A 23,985-nucleotide genomic window follows, 5' to 3' on the forward strand; every position below is an offset into this window, starting at 1 on the left:
AATAAGAGCTCGAAAGTAGGAGCAAAAAAAAAAAAAAAACTTGACAGATAAAATAGTACATACACTGCACATGGAATTTAAACATTACAGGAAAACAAAGAACAAACAGAGCGCATCCGTAGCTACCGTGGTGCAGGAAATTCCTTCGCTAACTTATGAGAACATTTCAGTTTGAAAAACGTAGTTGAAAAAAGTTTAAATACAGTATAAAGTATTCTTCTCATGATAGAAGAGTGAGTATTGGTAGCTTGCGGCGAAACTGTGAAAATGAAATGAATGAAAATGAAATGAACGTCAATAGGGAAGCTTCCTTTTCAAAAAATAAAAGCAGATACGAGAAACGTGCCAGAATGACAACTTTACGGAGCGTCTTGCTCTACTACGCTTATGTGAAACAGTGCATCTACGGTGTGACGGGTTACTGACGATAATATAGTAACGTCTCCAGATATCTAGGTGGAGTTTACAAGAAAATCCTTAACACAAATAAAGAAACTGTAGCGAACTAAGAAGTCCCAGTGAAAAGGTTGTATAACTTTCGAGTATAAAAAGCGGACCCCGTCCAAAAACGAAACCGTATCGAATGAAGCATGCATGGCCGTAATCGTTTCGGATGAAATAGCGTTTGGTGCAGGATATTAAGAATAAACCGAAAAAAGATTCGGCGTGTACACATACAGGCGACGAAAGCGCAGATAGCCGGCAACCGCAGTAGCTTCCCTGCGACTAGTCTGCCGCGTGGCTAGCAGCGGACTGGCGGTGCGGGCGTTCGTACTGCAGTCGCGATCGCGCCTTCTGGCTGCCTGCGACGCCAGCGCGCCGCGCGGTGGACACGTGCACTTCCGCGCTCGTAACTGTCATTCCAACAGTGAGTGACTGCGGAAGGGAGGGGGGAATCAAAGGCAGCGCAGAGGCAGGCCAAGTCGCCGAAGAATATGGCTCTCGCTGCCCTACATAATCCGTTAATGGGTGAGGGTCGGTGCTAGCCTCGAGTGTAGGTCGCCCTACATTGGCCTCTGTATCAGGAGGAACCACTGCGAACGTCCAATTTCCAAGACAAATGAAACAAACATTATGAGGGCACGACCGTTATTTATAGAGTATACCTAAATATAGTAGCCTCTCCCCGATATTATTCAATCTGTATATTGAGCAAGCAGTAAAATTCTGAGTAGGTATTGAAATCCATGGAGAAGAAATAAAAACTTTGAGGTTCGCTGATGACATTGTAATTCTGTCAGAGACAGCAAAGGACTTGGAAGAGCAGTTGAACGGAATGGATAGTGTCTTGAAAGGAGGATATAAGATGATCAACAAAAGCAAAACGAGGATAATTGAATGTAGTCGAATTAAGTCGGGTGGTGCTGAAATGAGACACTTAAAGAATTAAAGGCGTTTTGCTTTTTGGGGAGCAAAATAACTGATGGTGGTCGAAGTAGAGAGGATATAAAATGTAGACTGGCAATGGCAAGGAAAGCGTTTCTGAAGAAGAGAAATTTGTTAACATCGAGTATAGATTTAAGTATCAGGAAGTCATTTCTGAAAGTATTTGTATGGAGTGTAGCCATGTATGGAAGAGAAACATGGAAGATAAAAAGTTTGGACAAGAAGAGAATAGAAGCTTTTGAAATGTGGTGCTACAGAAGAATGCTGAAGATTAGATGGGTAGATCACGTAACTAATGAGGAGGTATTGAATAGAATTGGGGAGAAGAGGAGTTTGTGACACAACTTGACAAGCAGAAGGGATCGGTTGGTAGGACATGTTCTGAGGCATCAAGGGATCACCAATTTAGTATTGGAGGGCAGCGTGGAGGGTAAAAATCGTAGAGGGAGACCAAGACATGAATACACTAAGCAGATTCAGAAGGATGTAGGTTGCAGTAGGTATTGGGAGATGAAGGAGCTTGCACAGGATAGAGTAGCATGGAGAGCTGCATCAAACCAGTCTCAGGACTGAAGACCACAACAACAACAACAAGCTAAATATTTGGGGGGCCGGAAAGTAATGTGGTTTCTGCACATCTCGATATTCGTTTGTGGTTTATCAGTTCAGTTGTGTACTTCAAAGTCGTGCCAAAGACATTAAGGTTAGAGTGAATTTTTAACCAAAAACGTTTGCAATGTTTATCCAAGTGCATTAAATGTTCGTAAACGCAACGGTGGTTCCCCAATTTCAAATCTGGTAATTTTGATCTTTCCGACTCGTACCGACCAGGACGACCAACAACTTCAGAGAGCGACATGTTAAATGAGGAAATCGAAGTAAATATATGTCAGACAATCGGGGAACTGTCAAATAATCTTAACCAAGCTTGGTCGACCATCTGAGAACATTAGCAGCAGATTAGTAAAGCTAACTGATTCACCACATGTAACTTATTGCTTCAGCTGCACAATAAAGAAGACTTTTTTGTCGCTTGATCAGTAGATATGAAAAATGTGTCATCTATGATAAAGTAAAATGCGAAAGGCAGTGGTGCTCTCCTGATTGAATCGCCATGAAGTACAGCTAAGCCAGGTTTACACCCAGAAAAGGCGCTTTTCTGTGTTTGGTGGAGTGTTCGCGGGGTTGTTCATTTTGAAGTGCTCAAACCGGTAAAAAATGGTGAATGCCAACCGTCACTGTGGACAACTGTCTCGATAAATCAATCTTTAATTGAAAAGTGGTCTGCGATTGTCAACAGGAAAGAGGTTATTCTGCAGCACGATAATGCAAAACAGCACTGCGCAAGGCGGATCGTGGAAAAAATTAATGAATTAGGCTGGGAGGTATTGTCTCACCTCCATCGGATTTTCATTTATCCCGATCGACACACCATTTTTCAAGTGCTAAAAGTTTGAAAATGAGGATAATGTAAAATGCCATTCCAGACTTTTGCTCAAAAATTATCTCACTTCTTTTCGATTCAGCACTGAAAATGTTCAGACTAGATGGCAAAGGGATGTTGATAACGAGTATCATTACACCATGAAATGGGTACGTGTTATGGTGGTGCAGTTGTGTTGAAGACATCATTAAATTCCCACTTGCAACTACAGATGGTACACGTTGCAATCTCCGTGGATGGCATGAGGGTATCTGGAGGATACATACAGTTCCACAAGGGACGAGAGTAGTGAAATGTGTAAAAGTGGAAGTTGTGTTGGCGTGTATTACACGACTATACCTTCTACCCATATGAACTTGTACTAAGAACGACTATTTTTCACTTACAGCGAGACTGGTTTCTTCACGTGGCCACATCCGTACTAATATGTTTGTTGTCTATTTTTTACACTGACGGTACCAAATATGGATGAAATGTCATAACAAATTTACATACTACTCACATGTGCTGCAGTCGTCACAGTCAGAAACTATTATGACTCAATGTGTGGTGAAATATAAATGATCATAGTCTCTCTCTTATTATAACATATTTTGTCGATCAACATCAGAAGTGAGTTAGCGAAATGTGCAGAGGACATTCCAAGTGACAGATAACACCAGGATCGGCATATCGATAGTTAAATCTAAACAAGCTGTGTTTTCACCGCCATATTGTTTCTGTAACACAGTAGAGTTGATCGTGATGACGTGTTTTAAACGTCCTTTGCAAGTTTATAAACTGTTGTTACCAAGATACAAGGAGCCATAGCAACGGATGTAACTGAACGTATCACAAAGAAGACAAAGAGAGTGATTAATTTACATCTTTTTTATGCGTGCAGCTGACCAACGAACGAAGTAAATATTCCCCTTTTTGTGTTATCCTATTCTTTCTCCGCAGGATAGCGACAGCACGTCTAAGACTGTGAAGAACAACTTTCATTTACATGTGTACTTTTGTTAAATGATTTTTGTGTGCCATTGCAGCTTGGAGGTGAGGTTTCTTCCTCGAAACATGTTGCTTTATTAAATAATTTAAGTCGACAATAGTTTGTGATTGGCAATGGTCTCTGAAAAATCTTTTCGTATCTTTTAAGCAGTGACGACCGATAATAGTCAATATGGCTTTAAATTATTCTAGCAGTTAATTTTAGCGGGTCTCTAAGTATTCAGAGGATGGTCTTTTAAAGTGAAGATTGGGATTACAGAAAAAGGAATGGTAAAGGCACATAATGCATAATAACTGTGATTTTTACGCTAATCTCATCAAAGAATTTATAATTATATACTGTCATGTTTAAAGGTTTAAACATCTTCGAGAATCGCGAAACAAACATTGTGTCTGGAGCCACAATGGCTGGACAGCGCAGATACACATGACACATCGAGTGCTACCGTAAGTTTTTTCGGAAGTTGTAATGGGAATATTGGAAAAAATTAGTACCGTATAAAGGGTTCCCAAAACGGAACATTTTTTGAATAAAAAGTATTTTTCGCTGTTTCGGTGAAGCCATCAAAAACTTCTTCCTGGATTTGACTGTTTTAACAACGCTTAAGGAAAGAAAACGGTAGTTTGTAAGATAATTGATGTGCTCTATGATGTTTTTCTAATAATTTTAACTGTGAGTAATTTTTATTTTCAAATAATGTTTGTGACAAATTACTAGAAAATATCACGTTTCTCTGTTTCAGTTTACGTCAAAATGCATTCCACCTTGTTATAAGCACAATCATGATCATATTTGCGCACTTTGAGTACTCCAAAATGCTTGTGCATCTGCGAATGACTCGAAATTTAAGGCACGCCTGACCACGAAAGAAAAATATTGCTACAACTTCATTAAAAGCTGTGCTGCCAGTAGAACATTTTCCAGCCACACTGACAGTACATATCGCAGAAATTCAAAGTACCGCTCACCATGTAATTATTTTAAATAGAGAAAATAGTAATAATGTCCGTTAACTTTATCGTAGATAAAGCCACACCAGGTGTTTATGCTTTCGATGTAACTGTCATCTTGCTTAAATAACCAGCCAGTGTTCATCTTTGTACTTCTGCCGTCTCTTACACGTCTTCTGACTTGTTTGTTACAGATCGAGAACTGTATACTGGGATAGAAAGGCGCTCAGTATTTAAGTAGGCAAACTTGCGCCAGTAAGCGCCATTCCACTGGAAGAGAAAGTATCCATAAACAAGTTGTCCTAATCTTGTCCTCCTTCCCTTACCAGAAGATGTCTCTGTTTAGCTTCCCATGTGCAAAACCACATAACTGTAAAATAAAACGAACTTGCTAAAAAGTTACCGCCTGGGATGAAAGCCCTTCTTATCTGTCAGTGGATACGGCACTGAAACCGCTTCATAGCCCAAGGCAGTGCTGTTGTAGCTGGATCTCACAGCCGGAGGAAACCTCCCTCCTTTCTCCCTCTTCCACCCCCACGCTATCTCCCCTTCCACTGACATCATCTCATTGCATAGTAATGCCACGTGGAACTGCCAACATTGCTCCACCCCCGCCCCAAACCTTCTGAAGTCTGTTTTAATATGCTTTTTTATAGTAATCTCTCTGTCTACGGCCTTACTGCCACTTGGCACACATTTCTCTCGTCCGCTGTTTTCATAACGTGGCCGCCTGGGCTTAGCGATACAAAACGTAAAGATTATTGGCACTGGGGTAACTTATAAATGAAATAATTAGCAGCATCATAGACGTAATACGAGGTGCATTCAAGTTCTAAGGCCTCCGATTTTTTTTCTAATTAACTAATCACCCGAAATCGATGAAACTGGCGTTACATCTCGACGTAATCGCCCTGCAGACGTACACATTTTTCATAACGCTGACGCCATGATTCCATGGCAGCGGCGAAGGCTTCTTTAGGAGTCTGTTTTGACCACTGGAAAATCGCTGAGGCAATAGCAGCACGGCTGGTGAATGTGCGGCCACGGAGAGTGTCTTTCATTGTTGGAAAAAGCCAAAAGTCACTAGGAGCCAGGTCAGGTGAGTAGGGAGCATGAGGAATCACTTCAAAGTTGTTATCACGAAGAAACTGTTGCGTAACGTTAGCTCGATGTGCGGGTGCGTTGTCTTGGTAAAACTGCACACGCGCAGCCCTTCCCGGACGTTTTTGTTGCAGTGTAGGAAGGAATTTGTTCTTCAAAACATTTTCGTAGGGTGCACCTGTTACCGTAGTGCCCTTTGGAACGCAATGGGTAAGGATTACGCCCTCGCTGTCCCAGAACATGGACACCATCATTTTTTCAGCACTGGCGGTTACCCGAAATTTTGTTGGTGGCAGTGAATCTCTGTGCTTCCATAGAGCTGACTGGCACTTTGTTTCTGGATTGAAAAATGGCATCCACGTCTCATCCATTGTCACAACTGACGAAAAGAAAGTCCCATTCGTGCTGTCGTTGCGCGTCAACATTGCTTGGCAACATGCCACGCGGGCAGCCGTGTGGTCGTCCGTTAGCATTCGTGGCACCCACCTGGATGACACTTTTTGCATTTTCAGGTCGTCATGCAGGATTGTGTGCACAGAACCCACAGAAATGCCAACTCTAGAGGCAATCTGTTCAACAGTCATTCGGCGATCCCCCAAAACAATTCTCTCCACTTTCTCGATCATGTCGCCAGACCGGCTTGTGCAAGCCCGAGGTTGTTTCGGTTTGTTGTCACACGATGTTCTGCCTTCATTAAACGAACGCACTTTCGACACATCCATAACTCCATCACCACATGTCTCCTTCAACTGTCAATGAATTTCAATTGGTTTCACACCACGCAAATTCAGAAAACGAATGATTGCACGCTGTTCAAGTAAGGAAAAAGTCGCCATTTTAAGTATTTAAAACAGTTCTCATTCTCGCCGCTGGCGGTAAAATTCCATCTGCCGTACGGTGCTGCCATCTCTGGGATGTATTGACAATGAACGCGGCCTCATTTTAAAACAATGCGCATGTTTCTATCTCTTTCCAGTCCGGAGAAAAGAAATCGGAGGCCTTAGAACTTGAATGCACCTCGTAGTTTCGATTCCAAAGAAAGCAAGTGTGTGGGTGTGAACATTAATTATTAAGTTATGGTTGCAAAATACTAATACAAATTATTTACAGAAGAATAGAAAAACTGGTAGAAGCCGATCTCGGGGAAGACCAGTTTGGATTCGAGAGAAATGTACGAATACCCGATGCAGTACTAACCCTACGACTTATCTTAGAAAGTAGGTTAAGGGAAGGTAAACCTGCATGTAGAGATTCTGTCGACTTGGAGAAAGATTTTGACAACATAGACTGGAATACACTCTTTGAAAGTCTGATGGCAGCAGGGGTAACACGCAGGAAGTGAAAGATTATTTACAGCTTGCATAGAAAGCAGACGGTAATTGTAAGAGTCGAGATGCACGAAAGAAAAGCTGTGGTTGACAAGGGAGTGGCACAAGGTTGCAGTCTGTCTTACATTGAGCAAGCAGTAAAGGAAACCGAAGAAGAATTTGGAGAGGGAATTAAAGTTCAGGAAGAAGAAATAAAACTTGAGGTTTGCTGATAACTTGAAATTCTATCAGAGACAGCAAACGACGTGGAGGAGTAGTTGAACGGAATGGACAGTATCTGAAAGAGGGACATAATATGAACATCAACAAAATCAAAACAAGGATAATGTAATGTAGTGGAATTAAATTAGGCTATGATGACAGAATTAGACTAGGAACGAGAAACTGAAACTAGTAGATGAGTTTCGCTATTTTGGCAGTAGAGTAAATAACGATAGCCGAAGCTAAGACGGTTCAATCCCGCGCCCGGGAATCCTGATTAAGGTTTTCCGTGATTTCCCTAAATCGCTCCAGGCAAATGCCGGGATGGTTCCTTTGAAAGGACACGGCCGAATTCCTTCCTCGTCCTTCCCTAATCCGATGAGACTGATTACCTCGCAGTTTGGTCTCTTCCCCCAAACAACCCAACCCAACCCGAAGCTAAGAGAATATAAAATGTAGAATGGCAATGGCAAGAAAAGCGTTTGTGAAGAAGAGAAATTCGTTGACGCCGAATATAGGTGTAAGTGTTATGACGTCTTTTCTGGAGGTATTTGTCCTGAGTGTAGCGTGGTATGGAAGTGAGAAGTACACGATAAACAGTGCAGACAAGAACAGAACAGAAGCTTTTGAAATGTAGTGTCACAGAAGTATGCTGAAGATTAGATGGGGAGATCATGTAACCAACGAGGTACTGAATAGAGTTGGGGAGAAAATAAATTTGTGACATAACTTGAGACTTTCTGAGACATCAAGAGATCATCAATTTAGTATTAGAGGGAACTGTGGGGGGAAAACTGTAGAGGGAGACCAGGAGGTGAATACACTAAGCAAGTTCAAAAGGATGTAGGTTGCAGTAGTTATTCGGAGAGAAGAGTTTCGCACAAGATAGAGTACTGTGGTGAGCTGTATGAACCCAGCCTTCGGAGTGAATACTACAAATCAATATCAACATAGATGCTACCTGCTTTGTTTGTAAGATGAATTAATGTGCACTCAGAAATGAAGATACAAATGGTTTTTCTATCAGCGCGAAGCCGCGTGGGAGGAAATGGTCTGGCTGTTGGTGAGGAAAAAATCCATCATACTGCTAGTGATATCTAGCGGAAGCACCGAAGTGAACATCGGCAGTCTGCAATGGGGTCCTAGCCACTGTACGTCCTAGAATGACAACTCCACATAAACCTATATCAGATCACGAATTCAGAAGGCTAACAGATGTTACCACTGCCTTATGACAGTTTTCAAAAGCAGTTTACCTTGAAGGGAATCTAAGTTGTACATATGCAGGTCATGAACTGAACCAGTTTTAACCTGCGGATCTCTTAAAGAAGAAAGAAAGGTAATTGCAGACCATTTTATCCATGCTGAAACATGTCGAATTCAGTGGTTGTTACTCAGTTAAGAACTACTAATGGAGACCAGAACCAGCATTAACACTTTTAGAAAAATATCGGACCTGAAGCTGCAACTGTCATCATTACTGTGACATGTGCCTCTGTTGATTGTGTAATATGTGTGCTGTTTACGCGTAAATACTTCGTGATTCCTCCGAGAAGTGTGTAACAATCAAAACAAGACTAAAAATGGCTCTAAGCACTATGGGACTTAACATCTGAGGTCATCAGTCCCCTAGACTTACAACTACGTAAACCTAACTAACCTAAGGACATCACACACATCCATGCCCCAGGCAGGGTTCGAACCTGCGACCGTAACGGTCGCGCGGTTCCAGACTGAAGCGCCTAGAACCACTCGGCCATACCGGCCGGCACTGCGTGGAAGTGTCCAAGATAATCCATAATGACGAACGTCCCCCCCCCCCCACCCGCCCCTCTACTTCTTCTTTATGAAAAAAAAGTTAATGAAAGTTGTTTCCAACACAAGGTTTTGAACCAACTGCTTTGCATCGAGCGTCACAGCGTCACTAGCGTTTAGTGAATTCTGGAAATGCTGCGTGTTTTGCAAAAGTCTTTCGTTTGTGATAAACAGTGCATGTTTAATGTATATTTGCAAATCGTAATAGTCAGGCAAATGTCAAAATGTCAGTTCATGCAACTAATTACATTACAAGTTTCAAAATATTATGTCAAGTAATTAATTATATGCTAAGTAATTACTGTTTAATTAACACCTAACGTTCGATGCGTGTAGTTAAATAACAAAACTAGTATTTCTCACTGCACATACATAGTGCTGTGAAATATTCCTAAAATCTTTATTTATAAATCACATATTAAATGACTGACGGGTCCTAAATACTTCTGTAGCACCTCTTGCCTACCACATCTGTAACAAATCAACAGTAATACTTGGCAATCACTTTTTTATATGACAAAAACGTCACGACTGCACCGCTTCGTCTCTAGGTGTCCATGAAGGTTGTGACGCTGATGATGTTCCGAGATGTCGTTCAAATGGCCGTGTGATGAATATTGTTTTGGAGATGTTGTTGAAAATTTCGTCCGTTTACATTAATGCCCAAGTGGTGCCTGACTGCTAATGGTTGTGTAAGAGTCTAAAAATAACCAGCCGTTTTACGAATAATGGCTGCAACTTCATCAAGAGGTCATCAATCCCCTAGATTTAGAACTACTTAAACCTAACTAACCTAAGGACATCACACACATCCATTCCCGAGGCAGGATTCGAACCTGCGACCGTAGCAGCAGCGCGGTTCCGGACTGAAGGGCCTAGAACCGCTCGGTCACAGCGGCCGGCGACGGTTACAATAGGGTAATATAGTAGCACACCTCAGGAAACTGTGGAGCAATTTCAACCAAATTTTCTATATACATTTTCTACATACAGAAAACCTGCGTGGGTAATACAGAGTGTTCTAAAATTCCCGTTACAAACTTCTAGGACATGTACAGGAGAGTGAGTACTTAATATTTTTAATAGAAACCCATGTCCGGAAACGTACCGTTTCCATTCTACGACGACTTCAGTTCAATTGTTTAACTCATCCACTTCTGGCTGAGAAAGTGAAAGGAAACATCCACATATCACTTAAGCACATTTTTTATTAACACTTAAACATTACGTTTTTACATTAGTCTGAAAGAAAAAAGAACCCGGCGTACTGTACGTACAGACAGTAATGATGCATTACAACATTGGCTCTATGTGGCGACCACCACGTTATTAGAGACCTTGTACCTACGAAGCATATTCTGGTGCACACTCTCCACCCCAACTGGTGTCTCTTCAGTATCTGGTGCGGCGGCCAGAACTCGTATCAGCAGATCTTCCTTTGTGTCTGCAGGAATATTGTAGCAAGGGAGACGGTAAGTGACATCAGGTCACCGTCTGACGTAGTACACATCATTCTGTCTACCCTACTGCGTACCAGAACAAGCAACTCTGACTTTTCTCTTTCCCTCAGCAGACATGGACGCGTAACATACCTGAACTGAAATTGTCGTAGAGCGGAAACGGTACGTTGCCGGACATGGGTTGATGTTCAGATTATTATGTACGCACTCCCCTCTATAAGTCCTAGAAGTCTGAGACAAGAATTTCTCAAAACCCCTTATATTCCACCTACCGCCCCTATTGGTATGCGTGGAGATGGGAAGCCTTGACATGTAAAAATACACTCTAAGGGAAAAAAAAGTTACACCATGATGGAATTATCCGAACGGTATGGAAATCGGTAGATGTGATGTACATGTACCGACATACAAATGGTTACAATTTCAGAAAAAACTGGATGACTTATACAAGACTAAGAGCTTGACAAACTGAGCAAGTCAGTAACGCGCTGGTCCACCGCTTGCCCTCATGCAAGCAGTTATTCGGCTTGGCTTTGACTGATAGTTGTTGGATGTTCCCCTGAGGGATATCGTGCCACATTCTGGCGCATTAGATCGTCAAAATGCCGAGTTAGTTGCAGAGCCCTGCCCATAATGTTTCAAACGTTCTGAATTTGGAAGATATCCGGTGACCTTCCTGGCCAAGGTAGGGTTTAGCAAGCACGAAGAGAAGCAGTAGAAACTCTCGATGTGTGTGGAAGGGTATTATATCTGTGAACTGTAAGGCGAGGATGGCTTGCCATGAAGGGCAACAAAGTGTGGCGTATAATATAGTCGACGTACCACTATGCTGTAAGGGTGTTGCCAATGACGACCGAAGGGATCCTGCTATGAAATAAAATGGCATCCCAACCATCACTCCTGGTTGTCGGGCCATATGGCTGGCGAGAGACAGGTTGGTACTCCACCACTGTGCAGGGCGTCTCCAGACACGTCTTCGGCCTGGAATCTCATTGACTGGAGTAGAATTATCTTCAGTGATGATTTCCACTTCGAATTGAGCCCCGATGACCAGTGACGTCGTGTCTGGAGACGCCCTGAATAGCAGTAGGATAGCAAAATGTCTTACGCCTGCTGAAAACCACGATTAATGGTCTGAGGTGCCATTTCTGTTCATAGCAGGACGCCTGTGGTTGTCATCTGCTGCACCCATACATCACAGGGATACGTTGACCATATTCTGTGCCCTGTTTTGTTGCCCTTCGTGGCAAGCCATTCTTCGCTTATATTTTACCAAGACAGTGCGCACCCAAACACGGTGAGAGTTTCCACTGGTTGTCTTCGAGATTGCCATATCCTACCTTGGCCAGCTAGGTTGGCGGACCTTTTCCCAATTGAGAACGTTTGGAGCATTATGTGCAAGTCCCTCTGACCATCTCGGGATTTTGACGACTTAACGCGCCAATTGGACAGAATTTGGGACGATATGCCTCAGGAAGACATCCAGCAACGCTATCCATCATTGACAAGCCGTATAGCTGCTTCCGTAAGGACCAGAAATGGACCAACGCATTATTGACTTGCTCAGTTTGTGGATCTCTTTCTCTTGCATAAGTCACCCAGTTTCTCTGAGACTGTAATCATTTTTTTGTCTGTACATGTACATCAAATCCACGGACATTCGTCCCATTTGCATTATTCCTTCGTGCTGCATATACTATAACGACCAGTATTAGTATCCAATCCACAGTTTTTTTGGTCGCTAGGCTCAGTGGTGACAGTCCTGGAGAAGTTTCGCATCTAGGTGTGTGTGTGTGTGTGTGTGTGTGTGTGTGTGTGTGTGTGTGTGTGTGTGTGTGCGTAGTGTGGGGAGAGGGGCGGGCTCAAAAACAGTGACATATCAAATGGCTCTGAGCAGTATGGGACTTAACTGCAGTGGTCATCAGTCCCCTAGAACTTAGAACTACTTAAACCTAACTAACCTAAGGACATCACACACATCCATGCCCGAGGCAGGATTCGAACCTGCGACCGTAGCGGTCGCGCGGTTCCAGACTGTAGCGCCTAGAACCGCTCGGCCACTCCGGCCGGCCAGTGACATATCGGCCCATCTCTGTAACGACTGAAGCATTTTCTACCAAGCTGGGCACACGTATCACATGGAACCTCGAAAAAAATTACTGTGACAGCGACACCCTTTAGCACAACTTTAACTGAAGATGGCGTTGAAAAGGGGTGAAATAAAAGCGTAAGTAATGGATGCCGGAGCAATTTCATCAAAATTTGGTATGTACGTGACTCACTTTTTTGTAAAAAATTTGTGAGAACAAGATTCTTCTAATACCCCTAGTGATGGGGATGGGTATAGGAAAGTGGTGATAGGAAAAATATTCTAAAACGACCTGTTGGCATTTCTTTCCTGTACTTATTCGCTTTGGAATAGTTTTAAGCGTATGAAGTGCAATTTTTCTTTTATCTATGATGTTGAATGTGCCAACTAGGTAACAAGAATGAACACTGAAGCCAGCCAATAATTTTGTAAACGTGTTTTGGGACGCAAGATAATGCCACACGGCTGAATACCACACATAATAAAGAACATACTGTCTAGAGCCATATGATGTAAGATAGCAGAGAACGAGATATAGATACAATATGCAATATATATGTGCAATATATGTGACATACATGTACGTGAGAGAAGCCATGAGTCATATGCCAGTATTAGTATACCGTAAACAACGTAAGGCTTCAGAACTGTACCAAATGTCTTCAGGAGCTTATTCAGGGATGTGGCGCAATGTTTAGCGCACTAGGTGCTCATTCATGGTTCAAATCCTCGTCCGGCCATCCACATGTACGTTTTCCGTGGTTTCACTAAAGACAAGCGACAGTGTGGTTCATATCACAAAAATATGGCCGTTTACCTTGTCCATACTTCGTCTAATACGAGACTGTGCTTCATTTCTCATTATCTCTTTGTTGATGAAGCGTTAAACCCTAATATTCCTTCCGTCCTTCCTTCCTTCAGGAATACTGAAATACTTCAGCACCGTTTGGAACTGGGAGCATCAAATCGAAGTGTTAGCATGTGAATTTAGACCGAGTAAATAGTAGTAGTGCTAGTAATGTTGTGTGGCCGTTTGTGACTAAAAAGTCACACAACCTATTTTGATAATGTAATATGTGCATCTCAATAGTCAGTATAATCAGCTCTTTGATACTGCATGAAAAATGCAAATGATATCTACTACTGCCAATGACAGCACTGCTTATTACTTCTTTTTCTCTTTTCCTTTTATTACAGTGAGCGAGACCTGTTATTGACGGCAGCCTTGGGAGCCTTCTTTAGCTGACTTATGACAAGTTAACTTGGAAGGACTGGAGTGTCATAAAAATTTTCAGCGCTTGAAGCCATCGGTGAGCATACTGGGTGATCAAAAAGTCAGTATAAATTTGAAAACTTAATAAACCACGGAATAATGTAGATAGAGATGTAAAAATTGACACACATGCTTGGAATGACATGAGGTTTTATTAGAACAAAAAAAAACACCCCATATTGCTAGACGCGTGAAAGAACTCTTGCGCACTTCGTTTGGTGATGATCGTGTGCTCAGCCTTAACTTTCGTCATGCTTGGCCTCCCAGGTCCCCAGACCTCAGTCTGTGCGATTATTGACTTTGGCGTTACCTGAAGCCGCACGTGTATCGTGATCAACCGACATCTCTAGGGATGCTGAAAGACAACATCCAACGCCAATGCCTCAGCTTAACTCCGGACATGCTATACAGTGCTTTTCACAACATTATTCCTCGACTACAGCTATTGTTGAGGAATGATGGTGGACATATTGAGCATTTCCTGTAAAGAACATCATCTTTGCTTTGTCTTACTTTGTTATGCTAATTATTGCTATTCTGATCAGATGAAGTGCCATCTGTCAGACATTTTTTGAATGTTTGTATTTTTTGGTTCTAATAAAACCCCATGTCATTCCAAGCATGTGTGTCAACTTGTACCTCTCTATCTACATTATTCCATGATTTATTCAGTTTTCAAATTTATACTGACTTTTTGATCACCAGGTATATAGAAGAGGAAAGTCGCTATGTCCCATGTGCCCAGAGTAGGTGCATTGGAGGGGGGTAGGGGGTGGGGGGGGCATCTTGCATTCTATAAAAACTGTGTTGTGTGATACGATAGAAGGAATTGATTCTGGCAAGATAAGTTATGCAAGCCATATGAAAAACTCAGAGCTTGAGACCTTGGGATAGGCCACTGGAGTTTTACTATTCACCTTACTGTTCAGTGTGATCGTTGGACTCGCGAAATACAAATAAAAAGACTGTGTGAATCCTACTAACATGACAGAGAATCCAACATACTCACACGCGGAAGAGAGCGACGTACATTCTACAAGCTACACGTCGTCTGTAGTACAGAGGAAACTAGACTCATCGCCCTATGACCACAGAACTCTGTGTGTTTTCGTGGCACTAGATAACCTATCTAGATTCAGACAGTAAATACACGACACTTGTTACACAGGCACCAGTATTTTGCGGTTGTTAATTGCCAGTAACACCCGGTATTCTATACAGGATCACAATATTATAACAATGGCAGCCAACTTGCGGCTCAGTGTGTGTCTATAAATGTCACAGCACAATTTTAAAACGAAAGATAGCATCACTACGTAAGAGGCAAGTCAGCTCCGGACGTGAGGTGTTTACACCACCGAGTTCATACAACTATGTCCAATAATCACATCGACGCCAAAGGCAGAGTTAACTGGAATTTTGCACGTAAAGTGACAAAATGGAGTGAGATTCATATACGCCTGGGTGACAGCGCTAGGTGCCCTGTCGATACCACGCTCATTTAGAGACGAGAATCTAATTGGATGAGAAGAAATTCAATGCGGTAATCGGCCTACGCTAATGAGGCGTAACAGCGTCCATTTGTGGTTATGCAGGACTACAATGAAAAATCTAATTAACGATCCCTGCTCTGGAAGTGGGATCCCGCTCTAATCGAATAAGAACCGAACTTCATTATCGTCGCGTCGTTTCGCTAGGGATGAGTGCTGATTTTCTTTGGAGCTTACGACGCTATCATTACGGTTACGTTACCTAAATATTAATAACTAATGAAGGAAACGGGAAACGCAGGTAATTGTGTTTGGGACAACGTAAAAAATTCTCGATCAGGTACTGAGATTGCGTGGATATCATGAACTTATCTTTTTATTGTGTTAGTACAAGTTGCACGAGAACTTAAGCAAAATAGTAACCTGTTTTGCAGAATAGTTTTATTTTTGTTCGGCGTTTTAAAGTAGACGTGTAATGTAATCATTGTGATGGATACTCAGTCGTCATTAAATTCTTGGTTTTGAAATGTTTTTCTTCAATGGAAATTTAACCATAGTTTGTGAGGAACTCTGTTATTTCATTTTCAACAGTTAAGAAATGAGCATCGGAAATGAAACGTAGCCATAGCTGATACACGCAAAAAATGTCCCAAAACTATATACTCAGATGAAAACGTTGAGTAAGGGCACATACTGTATTGGGTGATAAGGGAAGAAATGTATACATAACATCTGGCGCCATAAGCGTACTAGTATGAATAGTACGATACGTTTTTTCGTGTAGAAATAACTTTGTGCAAAGAGGGTATCACTTTCGTTGAATTATGAACAAAAGAAATGCCAATGAGATATGGTTCAACCACTTCGTGTCAGAAACGAAACAGCAATAAAAACAGTGTCACTGCATTAAGAAAACAGGAATTCGATTTCAGCTGCCAGAAAGGTTATATACCATGTGATTAAAAGTCAGTATAAATTTGAAAACTTAATAAACCACGGAATAATGTAGATAGAAAGGTACAAATTGACACACATGCTTGGAATGACATGGGGTTTTATTATAACCAAAACAAATACAAACGTTCAAAAAATGTCCGACAGATGGCGCTTCATCTGATCAGAATAGCAATAATTAGCATAACAAAGTAAGACAAAGCAAAGATGATGTTCTTTACAGGAAATGCTCACTATGTCTACCATCATTCCCCAACAATAGCTGTAATCGAGGAATAATGTTGTGAACAGCACTGTAAAGCATGTCCGGTGTTATGGTGAGGCATTGGCGTCGGATGTTGTCTTTCAGCATCCCTAGATATGTCGGTCGATCACGAAACACTTGCGACTTCAGGTAACCCCAAAGTCAATAATCGCACGGACTGAGGTCTGGGGACCTGGGAGGCCAAGCATGACGAAAGTGGCGGCCGAGCACACGATCATCACCAAACGACGCGCTCAAGAGATCTTTCACGCGTCTAGCATACTTTTTTTTTTTGTTCTAATAAAACCAGATGTCATTCCAAGCATGTGCGTCAATTTTTACTTCTCTATCTACATTATTCCGTGGTTTATTGAGATTTCTAATTTATACTGACTTTTTGATCACCCGGTGCATACAGTGTTTCATTGGATACAAAAATATTTTTACCGAATATCTCGGAATGGCTAAAACTATAGCTGGTGAAAACTCGGTAAGTGTTCTACGTCAAATTATTAGAAGTATTAGAAGAGGCGTAAGTTGGAATACAACGAATAAAATCTCTCCTGTAGAAATGCACGTGCCCAAAAAGACGCTTTGGCAATGAGAAAATAGGGAGTTTAAATACGAATTTTAGAAATGCCCAACCTATTCACCAGTTTTACCGCATCCTGATTTACAAGTTTTCTCATATCTAAAGAAGTATGTGACAAGAAAATATTTTGAGTCCGGTGAAAAAGTTGCGGAAGTGGTAAATGGATATTTTTGAGACCTTCTTGAGATACATTTCAGGCGGAAAATTATTCATAGAAAGAAATACTTAACCATTTACATTTATATAAAAGGGGTCTGTATCGAAAAATAAATGTATTTTTATCTTAAAAACGTAGTACTGTACCTGCTCGAGGACTTTTAAACTTGACATTGCATGCAGAGTTAAAGCGAAATGTACCGACAAAGCGCCAGTAGTAGATGTGGCTAATCGATTGAGTGCGTCGACACAAGGATCGCATGGCATCTGGCGACTCACTAGTGACTATTTATTTCCTTTAAAACAACATCACAGCTTACGTTTCTAAAGATTTTTTCGTTTCCAGAACTAAGCTGTGTTTACTTCTGCCTTGTTAACGTACTCGCAGAAGAACCTGTACATATAGCAGCAGCCAACACGTCTGCTCTGAACTTGATCGAGAATGTTTCACAAGTTGTCCACAGACCTCTGTTTGATAGATCAAATTAAGAGTGAATCATATCAGTCCGTCATTCACTACCCACTGATTATATGACTAATATTCTTATACATAACATTATCATGTTAATGTGACTAATATTTCACTTTATGGAGACCAATTAGTCTGTATGAAACAGGAGGCAATTTACAAAGAGGCATACAGTGCCCGTCAGTTAAGAACTAAATGTACAAGGTCAGCAGAAACAGTCTGAAAAGCTTGCAAGGGTGTTGCAGGGTAGGTTGTGCTCAAAAGTATTTGTTAGCAAAAATATTCAATAGGTTGCGCCGTTTCCGAGTTAATCAGCACTGAAGTTATCCAATCAGACCCTTTCGTGCGCAATTTCTAGTGTCCCACCAGAACGGTGTCGCCAAACGTCTTCTTCGTTTGGTTTCCTAAAACCGAACGAGAGGGCGATGCAGAAGTTGAACATGGAACGGTAGTAAGGATCAAAACCGAGCCAAAGGATGAACAGTCTCGTGCGTTATCATTTACGCTATGAGAACAACTGTATTTGGCGGGCCGCTTGAATTTGCGCGAGCAACGGCCTCACTGGCTAACTTCAATGGTAATTAATTCGGGAACGGTACAACGTATAGATTTTTTTCTATACAATTACTTCTCAGCACAATCTACCCTGTAATACCATTACAAGCTTTTCAGACTGTTTCTGACCACCGTGTATATGCCCAGACTTCCAAAGTAATGGAATTCGGAGGAAAATATTCATTGAAATCTAGATGAGCTTCAAGTATTTATGATACGGTATAAACAACAAAAATTGTATAGTCATTAATAAAAAATAACTAAAAGGCAGAACATACAAGGAAATACAAGTGAAGTGTATAGATCCAGCGCAGTTTCAACACTGATATGTAATTCTGCATCATGGAACTACTCACAGAATTGATTAGAACAAAATTTGGGTAGCAGAGTAGATTTCTAAGGATTGGTAAAAGATGATGTTTATTATATTACTTCCCATACTGAAATAAGGGCAAGCTATTTAAATAAAGCCGACGATGAACTAGTTCTGACCAGTTGAAGTGTGTTACCTAAAAGCATGTAAAAGGGGTTGAGGTAAGTATACAGGAACACTATATGAAATACTAACAGCCTGTCTACTAAATGGAGAAATAGATTTTCACAAACAGTTTTAGCTGAGGTGTTACTGATGGAACAAAAATAGAAAGGGATTGTAATCCTGACTGTGTGAAAGAAACGGTGTTTGTTCGATGGTAGTCAAGAAACTAGTATGTTCTCTGTCCTATGTTTTATCATTATTCGTGGAATGCATTCCAATAATCGGCTAATACAATGCGTGCTACTGAACTGATGACAGTGATAAAAGTTTTACTGCAATCTGCCAAAGTTCATTTACCTCAGTGGGACATAATACTACTCCCACACCAACGGTACGTGACTGCTTGTGTTATTAAGGAACTATTTGATCGATGAATACTAGTGCACGTCATTTCTCTATCTTGTGCTACTTACGACAATTTTGTAAGGCCTGCGTGTTATAGGCAACTATTAATATCACCATTGTTTGCCTTGATGTTGTAACCTGTATGTGTCCTAAGATCCGATGATGGTGGCTTTAGTTTCGCCGAAACCGGTAACCATGGAATAAAAAGAATTCCTGCGATCTTGGCTACCAGTTTAATTGTTTTACATTTCTGTAATATAGTAGTCCATTTAACCTTGCTCCATGCTTTTAGCTCGTTTACAGAACGTTACCTGTGCATTCCCCAAGGGAAATGGCACTCTCTTCATTCAGGAAAGCAACATCGTGTTCGACTCTGCGTAGGAGAAAAGATTATCTGACAACTATGAGCAGAGGTACTGCTGAAACGTTTAATTAAATGGAATACACTAGTCAGTCAACATATTTTATTCTCCATTCTTCAAATACATTTCTTCACGAACCACTTTTATGCGTCACTTCAACATATCCTAAAACTGTATCCCATCGGCTGCAACGCAGATATGTAATCATCGTTTGAAAGATAGATAGTCGAGATGGTGTGAATAGATAGTACAACAAGTTATGGCAGTTCGTCGGGATTTGGTCTGGGTAAGTGGGTCTTACGGTAGACTCCATCTTCGAGTTCTCCCCATAGAACGAAATCAGGAAGAGTGAAATCGGAGAATCTGGTTGACCATTTAGCTTCAGTAATTCGTCAGATCTAACGAACAAGAATATTTTCGTTGGTGGTATTCACAGGAAACATCGGATTCCAGCAATCTTCCCTCTAAATATTAGCTTATCTCTCAGACAATTTTACCAAAAGTTTCAACGGCGACATTAACAAGCATTATGGCGCCTTACCCGCCCTTTCAAGTGCTTTCGAATGGTATAAAAAACGCACCATTCCATAAATGAGTTTCATACCCTTCAATATATCGGCTTATAAAAAAGAGAAAACCACCAATCGTGTAACAAAACGACGTGCCTCTCTGGGAATTATCATTTGTTTGAAAAAAAAAGTGGTCTTACGCAAATCAATTTGTGTAAGGTAAACGTCCAATGATGGCAGTCGCGCGAGGTAGCCGCACGGCCTAAGGCGTCTTTTCACGGTTTGCGCGGCTCTTCCCGTCTGAGGTTCGAGTCCTCCCTCGGGCATGGGTGTGTGTGTGTGTTGTCGTTAGTTTAAGTTAGATTAAGTAGTGTGTATGCTTAGGGACCGATGACCTCAGCAGGTTGGTCCCATAAGACCTCACCACAAATCTCTCCAATGACGGCAGTAAGGTGGCGGATAGTAATTTCTTGATACCGTAACGCTCAGTCAACATACCTCCCTCTATTATATTCACGGAAAATGATTTAGAGGTAGAACGTAAAGTACTTAGAGACAGAAATGTTGATCATTCTTCAGAATTATACAGGGTGATTCAAAAAGAATACCACAACTTTAGGAATTTAAAACTCTGCAACGACAAAAGGCAGAGCTAAGCACTATCTGTCGGCGAATTAAGGGAGCTATAAAGTTTCATTTAGTTGTACATTTGTTCGCTTGAGGCGCTGTTGACTAGGCGTCAGCGTCAGTTGATGCTAAGATGGCGACCGCTCAACCGCCAAGCAGCCCGTGACAGAGCACTTCATCACTGGCCTCCAAGAAGCCCTGATCTTACCCCCTGCGATTTTTTCTTATGGGGGTATGCTAAGGATATGGTGTTTCGGCCACCTCTCCCAGCCACCATTGATGATTTGAAACGAGAAATAACAGCAGCTATCCAAACTGTTACGCCTGATATGCTACAGAGAGTGTGGAACGAGTTGAAGTATCGGGTTGATATTGCTCGAGTGTCTGGAGGGGGCCATATTGAACATCTCTGAACTTGTTTTTGAGTGAAAAAAAACCTTTTTAAATACTCTTTGTAATGATATATAACAGGAGGTTATATTATGTTTCTTTCATTAAATACACATTTTTAAAGTTGTGGTATTCTTTTTGAATCACCCTGTATTGTAAATGGTCAGCACATCGAATGATTGCCCTACCATCTCTGTATCAGAAAAGAGGGAAGATCTGATTGGTATCGAATTTGAACATTTTAAAAGACACAAAATATTTTTCCTCATCCATATACTTTTCAAGACATTACGTTCTATATTCACTAGGTTGTTAATTTGTTTTACACAACCTTTACTGTCTTATGTCCACAGTGCCATAGGATACACACTTTCAGAGTCTATTGTTGTGTCTTGGTGCCCATTTATACATGTGTTATTTGACTATTAAACACGTATAATAAAGTTTCAGCTCGTTTCTCCTACGTATCTGCATGTCCGACCGGATAATATACAATAATTCTCTGATATCTGTCCCCATCATATAATTATCGTCAGCTTGCAAAGGGTATCAACAGTGGTTGCTTGAGAGGTAGGTAACTTTGATAATAGCTGTATGTTCACTGTCTCACATCATCACTGAAAAAGTTTGATGGTATAGTACGCTTTGAGAGACACTATGACATGAATGCTGAATTACATTAAAAAACTATCAATGGTATTTAAAACTAACTGCACTTTTGAGATCTAACGACAAATAACAGAACCCGTTTGTGTAAACGTAAGGAATCGGTTTCAAAACTGACCGAAATAAATCTAGTTCACGAGGCCCTGTTATAAACGGTGTGCTAGCAAGACCCCGCGCGGTATCTCAGATTTTTCTATTTTGTTCGGCTACAGCAAGTCTCATCGTGTCTGACCTAGATTTTACGGCAGAGAAAACAGCGCTCCCGAAATGCTACGTCGGTAGAAAGTGTATGAGATAGAGTACGGTTCATGAGAAGTTGCAGTCCAATATCTGGGGTGAAGCACCCAGAAACATGTTGGCGACGGGATGAAATCACAGTGCACGAGATCCTTTCACCTAACTTGTCTGTTTAGCACATAGCAGGGGAAAGAAAAGTCTGGTGTTCATAAAAAGATTTCTTTACTTTTTTTTATTTCTGCATTTCTACTTTGGAGTACTGCAGCATGTCAGTATTGGCCGTTCCTAGTTTATACTAAAATTTAAGCAGTAAGATGCGCCTTATGTGTAGAACAACTGTGTTTCTGCTTGTTGATAGTTTATAATTGTGAACCAGATATGTTTAGAAAATCCCTGCACGAGTTTTAAAAGTACACTACCGAGAAAAAAAACTAGAACACTTTCAATAATGATGTCCATTTTGATCAGACGACAAAATATACCACATGGGGAATGGTAGATGTACTGATAATGGTTTTAACGCTATCCGCCAGCAGACGGAGTAGTGACACAGCTACCTGAGAGCCATCTATGTCTAGCAACAAAAACGTGATGTTAATGGTCATAAGGCTCGGTGTGGTGCAGAGGTGTTGGGGCAGCAGGCAACACGCCACAGAGACGCACTCATACTTACTATAGCCAACTTAGCTAGTTTGGGAGGGGTCAAATTATTGTCTTTCGAGTGGCGGGATGGTCGCTTCGGATAACTGCTTACACAAATTGAATGTGTAATGTCAGTTGTGCTGCGATACTGGCAACAGCAGACTCGTGAGCATTCTTGCACTCGTGTACGAGGTTCTGGCCGTCCACCGAGCAAGGACACTAACCAAGACTGTCAGATTGTAATGGTACCTATAACAGGCTGCAGAGCCTATATAGCTCAGAAGATGAGAACAAATGTGGTTCGACGAGTGTCAACACGAACTGTTTTGAATCGGTTACTACACTACTGGCCATTAAAATTGCTACACCAAGAAGAAATGCAGATGATAAACGGGTATTCATCGGACAAATATATTACACTAGAACTGACATGTGATTAGATTTTCACGCAATTTGGATGCATAGATCCTGAGAAGTCAGTACCCAGAACAACCACCTCTGTACGTAATAACGGCCTTTATACGCCTGGGCATTGAGTCAGACAGAGCTTGGAAGGCGTGTACAGCTTCAACACGATACCACAGTTCATCAAGAGTAGTGACTGGCGTATTGTGAGGAGCCATTTGCTCGACCACCATTGACCAGACGTTTTCAATTGATGAGAGATCTGGAGAATGTGCTATCCAGGGCAACAGGACCTGCAACATGCGGTCGTGCATTATCCTGCTGAAATGTAGAGTTTCGCAGGGATCGATGAAGGATAGAGCCACGGGTCGTAACACATCTGAAATGTAACGTACACTGTTCAAAGTGCCGTCAATGCGAACAAGAGATGACCGAGACCTGTAACCAGTGGACCCCCATACCATCACGCCGGGTGATGCGCCAGTATGCCGATGGCGAATACACGCTTCCAACGTGTGTTCACCGCGATGTCACCAAACACGCATGCGACCATCATGATGCTGTAAACAGATCCTGGATTCATCCGAAAAAATGACGTTTTGCCATTCGTGCACCCAGGTTCGTCGTTGAGTACACCATCGCAGGCGCTCCTGTATGTGATGCAGCGTCAAGGGTAACCGCAGCCACGGTCTCCGAGCTGATAGTCCACGCTGCTGCAAACGTCGTCGAACTGTTCGTGCTGATGGTTGTTGTCTTGCAAACGTCC

The sequence above is a fragment of the Schistocerca piceifrons genome, chromosome X (genome assembly GCF_021461385.2).
Source record: "Schistocerca piceifrons isolate TAMUIC-IGC-003096 chromosome X, iqSchPice1.1, whole genome shotgun sequence".
In the NCBI taxonomy this organism is placed as follows: Eukaryota; Metazoa; Arthropoda; class Insecta; order Orthoptera; family Acrididae; genus Schistocerca; species Schistocerca piceifrons.